Source organism: Apostichopus japonicus, chromosome 14 (genome assembly GCF_037975245.1).
Source record: "Apostichopus japonicus isolate 1M-3 chromosome 14, ASM3797524v1, whole genome shotgun sequence".
In the NCBI taxonomy this organism is placed as follows: domain Eukaryota; kingdom Metazoa; phylum Echinodermata; class Holothuroidea; order Aspidochirotida; family Stichopodidae; genus Apostichopus; species Apostichopus japonicus.
In genome coordinates this window covers 5483460-5493850 of record NC_092574.1, presented here as the reverse complement: position 1 = coordinate 5493850, position 10391 = coordinate 5483460, and the positions used below count along the sequence as shown (strand labels likewise).

The window sequence follows — 10391 nt, the reverse complement described above, 5'->3', positions numbered from 1 at the left end:
AAGATTAATGTATGTTGTCCAGTTACAGAGTTGTTGACAATTGACAATTCATAATCATGGACGTTAAATATGAATCTAAAAGACTGACTTCGGTCAGCTTGCGGCTTTGATAAGACTATGAGGCTTCCTGCTTGCAGGAGGATCTATACATATGCTACATGTAATTTTGTGCAAAGTAATGACTTTCTAACAATTTACAATTATGACAGGTGATATAAAAATATCGTCGTTGAATTGTCGGGGACTTGGCGACATGTCTCAACGTACAGATGTTTTTTTATTATTAAAAGGACGTTATATTGGTGATTGCACTTGTACAGTTTATGAAATCATGTACAGACTGCAGGGAAAAGCAAATCCCAGGTTTGCTGTTTGCCATTTGATGAGAAAAAAAAAACGAATAAAAAACGTTGACTCGCTGTCCCTGTATCCTCTGTCAGGAAAGTGCTAATCTCTTGGCCCGTCTACTACTCAGTGGTTGAAACATTTTATAACTGTGCGTCCTCTTCTATCCTCGTTAAAGGCTTTTCCTTTACCATTTTTTCATGTTGAAAGCAGGGTGATACAGGCAAGGTGACCCACTGCCCCATATCTTTTTATCTTATATGTACTGAGCATCTACGATTATGATTCCATTCTTGGTATTGATATCTGTGGCAGGAAATGTAAAATGACTCGAAATGATGATGACACCACGTTCTCTATCGAAGCGAACGAAAGATCTTTTCGCAATTTTACTCGATCAACTAAATTTTTTTGGTGGAATTTCGGGTCTAAAAATGAATATTAGTAAGTCCCTTTTAGTGGCACTAGGAACATTTACTGGTTCTACAATGGTTTTAATAACTGCCAGAACGATAGTTGTTTGTGTTTTTTGAAAGTATTGAACATTCCTCTATATAGGGAGTCCTATAGGCATTACCTTCAACACTGACATCACTAGTATGATGGTTAAAGACTATGACAAAGCTCAGTTTACATTAGAGAATATAACGAATTTCTGTTGTAACTTATAATATGAGTGTTTTGAGGGAGAATAAAAGTTTTAAATCATTAATCCTCCCTCATTTTAATTAATTTTTGTTAACCGTTCCTTCCCCATCTGGCGAGTTGATTGCAAACAGTAGTAACTTGTTTTTTTCAATTTGTTTGGAGACAGAAAGCAGATCGACATGTAAGTCGAAACCAGTTTAGTCAAGATTATTCTGAAGGTGGTATTGACAATGATTGACGTATCAATACACTGCGTTGCGCTTAAAGTTACTTGTTTTTGCACGTATGTTAAAAGCGGTAGTCACGGACATTTTCCCTGTTATTTACGAAAATACATTATTGAAATTATTGAAATTTTTAAGTATGGGAATGATGTTAATAGGCATGCAAATTAACTTATGAAGAATGGATTTGGAAAGATGTCTTAGCCTTAGCCCACTCTTTTTTTAACTAAGGGTTTTTCACTCGGGAAAAATGAAAATGACACATTAATTCAGAACCAGTCGTTGTGGCATAAACTTTTGCATTACAGCAGGCAATCAACCTGTTGCTTACTCTCAATGGTTCAGAAAGGGCTTTTACTTCGTAAACGACCTTGTTGATAAAAGTAAAACACTTTCTACAGCCAAGACAATATGATTAGTACTTTTGACATTAGCACTCATTTTCTTGAATACCATCGGCTAATTAAATCTATTAAAAGTACGTAAATATCCATGCTTCCTAACTTGAGATATCGTGTAACAAGGTTTTCAATATTTGACCTCTGGTAACCTCAGCCGACCTTTGACCTCCACTTAAACAATATGTTTTTTTCCCCTTAAGTTTAGGCATCGGCGTATGAATAATGAATAATGCATGGTTCCTATCTTGAGATATCGTGTTTACAAGCTGGGCGTAACACACACACACACACATACAATTTGAGACCATTCCTTCTATGTATAGTTTGCGGAAGTATTTACAAGTATATTTTAACATTAACGAAAATATTTTTAATGAAAATATGAAGGTAAATATTTAGGAAAGGTACTGGCTACCATGGTATAACTTATTGGGCTTGAACGATTTATTTAATAGCATTTGTATTTCAGCCAAAGTTAATGTATTGAACGTATCTGCTGTTTTTTAATTTACATGTTTTTAATTTTGTAAGTTAAGATGGTTGCGAAGAAAAACGAAGAATAAGAAGATGATAAAATGAGGATAAAAAGGGTTCACTCCCATGTCGGACACAAACAAGCTGGTTCTTAATCAAACCGTGAACTTGATGGATAGGTATTAGGAGAACCTTCGAGTATGTCTTCTCAGATATCTCACCTGCAGGCAGAAGATTGCGAAGAAGCGGCAGGTGATTAAGCGGGTTATCTTTCTTTAAACAAACATTTCAAGCTGATATACTCAGCTGGAACGAATCAAACCTCAAACACTGAAATATGTTAAAAACTTAAAAAAAACTGGTCATATTCTTGCTTAGCCTTGATACTAGTAACAATTTTAGAGCGGTATACGTGTGCTGTCATATATGGATATTTTCAGGGCATATGGTAATCACGTCCCATTATCACAAATGACGGTCCGTGTAGGGAAATTGAGAACACCCAAAGCCCGCGGACAATTTGAAAGACTTCTCAGTGTTACACATTTTAAGCTGAACGGTTTTGAGACCGGGTTCGATGCGGGTGCAAGATAACCTTATAGTATAACATGGTTGGATGACACGAGGCCGTGTGCTGCGTCAATTGGTCCATAAATATATATATATATATATAGCTCTAAATCGCGGACACAATTTTGGCCTACTCTTATAGACTACGGGGACAATTAAAGTTAATCTGTCGGAAATATTTGCTAAAGGTGTGCGAGTCCACAATTAATTTTCTCCCTGTTTAAAGGGACCATATAAAGACCGTTAAATTGTTAGACGGCTTGAACAAATCTATCAACCATGTATGTCAATGTTGTTTACTTAGTGACCAATGTAACAGTATCGGGGCAACGAAAGTGTGATACCGTCTTGATAGTACGTTTGTCTCGATATAAGGCACTGGGGGGGGGGGGGAAGGGGAGGTTGATGAAATTATTAGTTTTCGTGACCAAACACCGTCTTGATAGTACGCTTGTCTCGATATAAGGCACTGGGGGGGGGGGTATAAGGGGGAGGTTGAGGGTGGATGAACTTGTTTGGTTTTCGTGCCCAGACTCTGTCTTGATAGTACGCTTGTCTCGATCTAAGGATGGGGGTTGAGGGTGGATGAAATTGTTTGGCAAAAATGATGACAAAATGTAAATCTTTTGACTCAATCAATGATTCTTGGTGATTATTGTATTCAACATCCGTACCGTACTTATTGTAAAACCGAATAGTATCGAATGTCTTACTAATATGATCCGATTAATACCTCGTACACTTAATACGCAGCAGCGTCACTAAAGAAACACGAGAAACACAAGTTTAAATAACTCATTGAAAGTACATCAAGCAGTTAATGACAGTAGTAGCTGCGCGTGACGACATTAATTCGATTTTCATAACTCAAAAATACCTCAGCATAATACTTATAACTTCCGCATTGAAGATTGTTTTTATTGTGTCGTGAAGAAAAGCGCAAATACAACGATAAAGGGAATTAAGCGAGCTAGTATGTTATTTCTATAATAATAAACCTCCAAATATGTTTTCTACAATAAATCCATTTAACAACCCTACTCAAATTTGAGGATTATACGGCTCTTTTTCAGAATTTTTATTTTATTTGCAGTACCGATAATTGTAATCCCAGTAATCAGGCCATGCGTAACCAATGAGCTCAGTGCTTGAAAAGGACTTGTCCACCCAGGGTAGTTTAGTACTACCCTGGCTAGATGGAACATAAAAAGTCACCTTGGAATTGTGGCTAACGGAATATTTGGCACCCAAGAGACCCTGAGTAGGGTAGAAAACCAAGTTTAAACAGTATCGCTTACGAAGTGGAGAAATTGGAGAAATTTACCATCAAATTAGTGTTCACTACAGGGAGATTTAAAATGAACCACACTTAATCTAAAATAAACATTCCTCAAAAAGGAAGGCGTCGTACTTAAGGCCATTAATTCTGGCAAGGTATTGACCGTGGATGGCGGCGATATAGGGCGTATAATCCACCCAGGATAGGGCGTACACCCCACCCAGGAGGCTGAAACCACCGACTGCACGCATCTTGTGGGACGATTGACTATTGTACAAGTAAGAGAAACAGCTAAGATCAGAGCAGTGAAACTTGCAGCTCTGGAAGAATAAACTTTTGCACATGAAGGGGATCATGATGGCACATAGCCAAGGGTGCACGAGTGAGGGGAGTGGAGGGGGGGGGGTGACGGAGAAATATAGAACTGGCAAGAGGATATGAAGTGATAAAGTGTGCAATGGAAAATTCAGGGTTGGTCCCAGCAGGCAGCATTGCGTCTGTCTGCTGATGTGATATTAACTAAATATAACGAATTTATGAATCTTGCCTGTAGTTAATGTCAAATTTGTTGGTGCCCCACAAATGCGATCTTATATTCATCAACCATTAGTCTTCCCTCTCCTACTTCTATTTTGACGGCACTTACAACCATTGCTCTTAATGTAGGTTAATTAAATTATTGGGGGCCTGGTGGATGGGAGGGCAAAATGCTGCTGCATTCAAACTGAAGTTAATCACAAGAGGGACAAACTCAACATGTAAAATCCCAATATAATAAAAAAAAATTATTGGGGGCCTGGTGGATGGGAGGGCAAAATGCTGCTGCATTCAAACTGAAGTTAATCACAAGAGGGACAAACTCAACATGTAAAATCCCAATATAATAAAAAAAAAAATGGAAACAAAATTATGAAATTTTTCTGGAATATATTTCTGCTATGATGATGTTATAATGAAATGTAAGTCAAATTGATATTGCATGATTAACTTGAATACTAATTTACAATTCATGTTATTGCATAACTTATGGTACAAACTGTAAGGATATTTGGTTATATTTATTCATGAAATCATGTATATTCATTTTACTGATCATTACATCATAGCCCTCTGAGTAGAAGGTGTATCAGAACAAGTAAAAGCTTTATGAGCCACAAACTTAACCACCATCATTCATATATGAGGTGGACAACATTGATAAACAGCTGAAGAAAACAAATAACAAACAATATTATTCTCATTGGGAAACTTAAATCATGTAATATACTAAAAAAACACTTAAACAAGTCTGAAAGTAACAGACAGACTTAATAATGTTTTCTGTTTTATTCATTTCTATGTTCTTTGACAGGGGTGTGGCATATGCAAATTTTGTGGCTACAAACATGGCGCTTTTAATACTGACATTGTTTTCTTTCTTTCTAATATGGAATACAAAAACTTTTTGGTACTTCAAGATTGACAAAATGGCCAGTCCCTGATACAGCTCTACAAATTGCATATACATTCACATCTCTCAACTTCAAGTGTTTCTGCATTCTGTACATAACAGCTAAAATACACAATTTTTTTTAGTTTTGTTTTTTGGTTTATCATATTTTTTGGTAACTTAATAACATTACACAACTTTTCAGCCTGTTGGTTTAGATCATGTGTAGCATTTTGTGATACACAACCTGACAATGAGCACACAGTCACAATGCAAGGGGACTGGGGTTGAGAGCGGATCGGTCCTTCGTGCCCAGGTTTTTTCTTGCGTGACTTTTCTTAAAAGTTATAAACACGATACAACTGTCTATCCACAACTTTAGAATAGAATGCTATTCAAATGTAAATATACAGCTTATCATACACTTATAATAAGACACTCCTCCTTTGTGAGATTGATTCTTCCTTTATTCCTCTATTAGCAGGTTTGACCATTTTTTTTGGGCAAATTTAACCTCCTGCCCCCTGTTCCCACTTAATATGCAACATGTGCGGTATGAGATATGTTAATAGTTTCTTTTTGAGACTTCAGTTTATAGGGTGTGAAGACGCGCGCACAAAGAAACGTCTCATGCCGGTAATCTGACCTAGTTTCGAATGAGGTGTAACAGAAGTGTTAGACACCACCATCGATCCCAGAAAATACACACGTCACAGCTTGCTACCATCGGTAATTAGACACTAGTGTACAGTCAATGCATACAGCTACGGTCAATACCCACAACACAGTGTACATAGCAGCGTGGACATCTCAGGTCCAGCTAAAGATAACAAGGTATCATGTTTCATTACTGTCTGCATTTTGTAGCGACACGAACAAACGTTACTTGCAAGCAACAGAAAGTTAACTTTTTGAGATGGCCGCACGCGGTTTGGGGCGAGTCTTCAATGCCTTTAACCCATGCTGACCTCCAGTGACCAATGACCTCCCTCATACTGCACATGTTCAGTATGAGACTGGTGGTGGTAGTCCTCCTTTCTTGTGATATCTTGTTTTATATAGAGGATGTTCATGAATTCACAAAACTTTGAACTCCTCCACCAAAAATCAAGAATCTTCTGTGACTCAATTAGTTTCATCTATCAACCTCTATGAATGCGATGTGTCTATGCTGTCCTTGGGTTTAGGGATCAGGTTTACAAGTTTGGAGTAACCCACCCTACAAGCATTCATCAGCTTGAAAGTTTAATTTCGACAGCAAAAACCAAGTTGCTTGTGTTGGTATTGATCTCTAAGTGACATCTTCCAACAGAGCCTCAGGCTGGCCAGCTACAAGACATTCCAAAGTTTGTTTAAATTCCAGTACAAAACCATATCTTGATACAAAATTATGTCAAGGTTAAAGTCAAACCGAAAGGTGTCTTTATTAGGCATTGGTAGAATCTGACCAGCCATGAAAACACATCTAAATGGTCAGCTCTTCAAATTCAGGCTACAAACTACTCCTGGTATATATCCATCAGGTTAGGGAGCCATTTGTGCAGAATTAAAACAATGCATTAATCATTACCATGATGCTTGAACAAGAAGGATAAAGAGTATCATCATCATTGAAATGATGACATCTGACATATTATGAGGGTCATCCCATAAACAAGCTTTAAACATTATCTCAAGATAATTTATACATTATCTAGGGGCAAAACAGAGTACCATTACAAATATATAATAATTTATTCATATTGATGCTAGCAGAATTTATTTAACACATTAAGTGACTACATCATATAATTTTACATTACTAAAAGCGTCAAATATTTCTACCAGATGATCATCACTTTTCTCTGACATACAACAAATTATTTCTAACAGATGGCTGCTGTATCTAGCCTCATACCACTGGTTACTTCTATGATGACCCCTAGCTCTTAGCAGGTGACCAGTTATTTCCAACAGGTGACCACTTGTTCCTAGCAGATGACCACTTGTTCCTAGCAGATGACTGCTTGTTCCTAGCAGATGACCAGTCGTTCCTGGCAGATAACCGCTTGCTCCTAGCAGATAACCACTAGTTTATAGCTGTTGACCAGTTATTTCCAGCAGATGACCACTTGTTCCTAGCAGATGACCACTTGTTCCTAGCAGATAACCGCTTGCTCCTAGCAGATAACCAGTGGTTCTTAGCAGATAATCGCTTGCTCCTAGCAGATAACCACTAGTTTATAGCTGTTGACCAGTTATTTCCAGCAGATAACCACTTGTTCCTAGCAGATGACTGCTTGTTCCTAGCAGATGACCACTCGTTCCTAGCAGATAACCGCTTGCTCCTAGCAGATAACCACTAGTTTATAGCCGTTGACCAGTTATTTCCAGCAGATGACCGCTTGCTCCTAGCAGATGACCAGTGGTTCTTAGCAGATAATCGCTTGCTCCTAGCAGATAACCACTAGTTTATAGCCGTTGACCAGTTATTTCCAGCAGATGACCGCTTGCTCCTAGCAGATGACCAGTGGTTCTTAGCAGATAATCGCTTGCTCCTAGCAGATAACCACTAGTTTATAGCCGTTGACCAGTTATTTCCAGCAGATGACCGCTTGCTCCTAGCAGATGACCAGTGGTTCTTAGCAGATAATCGCTTGCTCCTAGCAGATGACCACTAGTTTATAGCTGGTGACCTGTTATTTCCAGCAGATAACCACTTGTTCCTAGCAGATGACTGCTTGTTCCTAGCAGATGACCACTCGTTCCTAGCAGATAACCGCTTGCTCCTAGCAGATAACCACTAGTTTATAGCCGTTGACCAGTTATTTCCAGCAGATGACCGCTTGCTCCTAGCAGATAACCAGTGGTTCTTAGCAGATAATCGCTTGCTCCTAGCAGATAACCACTAGTTTATAGCTGTTGACCAGTTATTTCCAGCAGATAACCACTTGTTCCTAGCAGATGACTGCTTGTTCCTAGCAGATGACCACTCGTTCCTAGCAGATAACCGCTTGCTCCTAGCAGATAACCACTAGTTTATAGCCGTTGACCAGTTATTTCCAGCAGATGACCGCTTGCTCCTAGCAGATGACCAGTGGTTCTTAGCAGATAATCGCTTGCTCCTAGCAGATAACCACTAGTTTATAGCCGTTGACCAGTTATTTCCAGCAGATGACCGCTTGCTCCTAGCAGATGACCAGTGGTTCTTAGCAGATAATCGCTTGCTCCTAGCAGATAACCACTAGTTTATAGCCGTTGACCAGTTATTTCCAGCAGATGACCGCTTGCTCCTAGCAGATGACCAGTGGTTCTTAGCAGATAATCGCTTGCTCCTAGCAGATGACCACTAGTTTATAGCTGGTGACCTGTTATTTCCAGCAGATAACCACTTGTTCCTAGCAGATGACTGCTTGTTCCTAGCAGATGACCACTCGTTCCTAGCAGATAACCGCTTGCTCCTAGCAGATAACCACTAGTTTATAGCCGTTGACCAGTTATTTCCAGCAGATGACCACTTGTTCCTAGCAGATGACCACTTGTTCCTAGCAGATAACCGCTTGCTCCTAGCAGATAACCACTAGTTTATAGCTGGTGACCAGTTATTTCCAGCAGATGACCACTTGTTCTGAGCAGATGACCACTTGTTCCTAGCAGATGACCACTCGTTCAATAGCAGGTGATCCAATACTTATAGCAGTAAACCAATAATTGTCTAAGCTTCGATCAGGTTTGATCTCTACCTCTTCATGGAAAATCAGTGAGTGGTGAGGGATTGTACTTGGATAAACTCTTCCATCAAACTGTAATCAAAATGAAGAAAATTGTCAACTGTTGAAGTCATCAAACCAGACTGATAAATGCTCTCACTGAACCGGCCGACTAAGACATTCTCTTTGGCTGAACAAACTGCACTTTACACAGTGGTGTAACCACTGCCCAGGGGGGGGGGCAGGATCCCCCAGTCAACTGTCTTCCCCCATTTGCCCCCTAAATGACATTGGTGGGCAAAAAAAATATTCGACAGAAATAAAAAAATGCATTTCAAGGCTCAGTAAAACCTGTTCACGGTTGATGTAAATCCGCAGTTGACAGGAATTCACAACTTAACACCAGCCAATCGTGTCTCAAAAGAAATATTATCCTATCACTTTGCTTTCTGTCTTCGCTAAGAGGCCCTTCATCCTCGCTTCCCTCACCACACGCACTACCCAACAAGATAACCTGCTACCATGTTTGTTATATCATGTGTATGTTTATAACTTTATACCATCGTTAAATCGGCCATCCATAGTTAATCAGATATTGTTAATTGGAAGCTGCAGCAATATTGATTAATTTCAACATCGCACGTGTGAACTCACACAGACTGATCAGTTGGTAGAATAGGCCCAACCGAAATATTATTTCCAAAGACTATACAAAATTTAAATCATTAATATAATAAAAACGGATTACTATGGACACTTGTGTGGTGCCTGAGTGAATGATGCCTAAGTCCATGAAACCGAGCTTCATATAAAAATTCATTCAAATCATAACCATAGTAAATCGTAGACAATAAGATAGCTTAAACTGTACTGTTGAAAGAATAATCCAGACAAATGAGAAAAATGAGAACTTCAGACAAGACAATTGAAAGGACGAGAAACTGAACCCAATTGTCAAAATCCTGTCGCTATAACATTTTTGATTTTTTAAATTTATCGCAATTCTAAATTTGATTTGGCAAATAACAAATTTTACTGAAAACTTGAATCATCCGGGCAGATATCAAACAAAAGTTTTTTTTTGGGGGGGGGGCCTTTATTCATTAGATTTGACCGGTAAATTCTCTAAATTTGACCGGTTGTGTTACAGAAAAACTGGTAACCGTGCTGTAGGCTGTAAACTTCAAACTGGTATCCCCCGGCCACACTGCTACTGCCACAGTGCCACTGCCATAGTGTCACTGATTAGACTAGGCCACCCCTGCATCAGCTTCTATTTTGAGTGAGTTATTACCTAATTGAATAATTTCTTCTCAACGATTCAATCTTCTA

General features: G+C 38.8%; 1 protein-coding gene across 8 annotated transcripts in view; it reads right to left on the bottom strand.

Annotated features, from left to right (window-relative positions):
* Window positions 1–4833: 4833 nt before the first annotated feature.
* LOC139979871 (pirin-like) overlaps window positions 4834–10391 on the bottom strand; it is a 107999-nt gene continuing 102441 nt past the window's right edge. For all 8 annotated transcript variants that reach the window (XM_071991048.1, XM_071991050.1, XM_071991045.1 and 5 more), the window contains one exon: window positions 4834–9152. The gene's annotated coding sequence lies outside the window, so the exon portion shown is untranslated. The remainder of the gene's footprint in view (window positions 9153–10391) is intronic.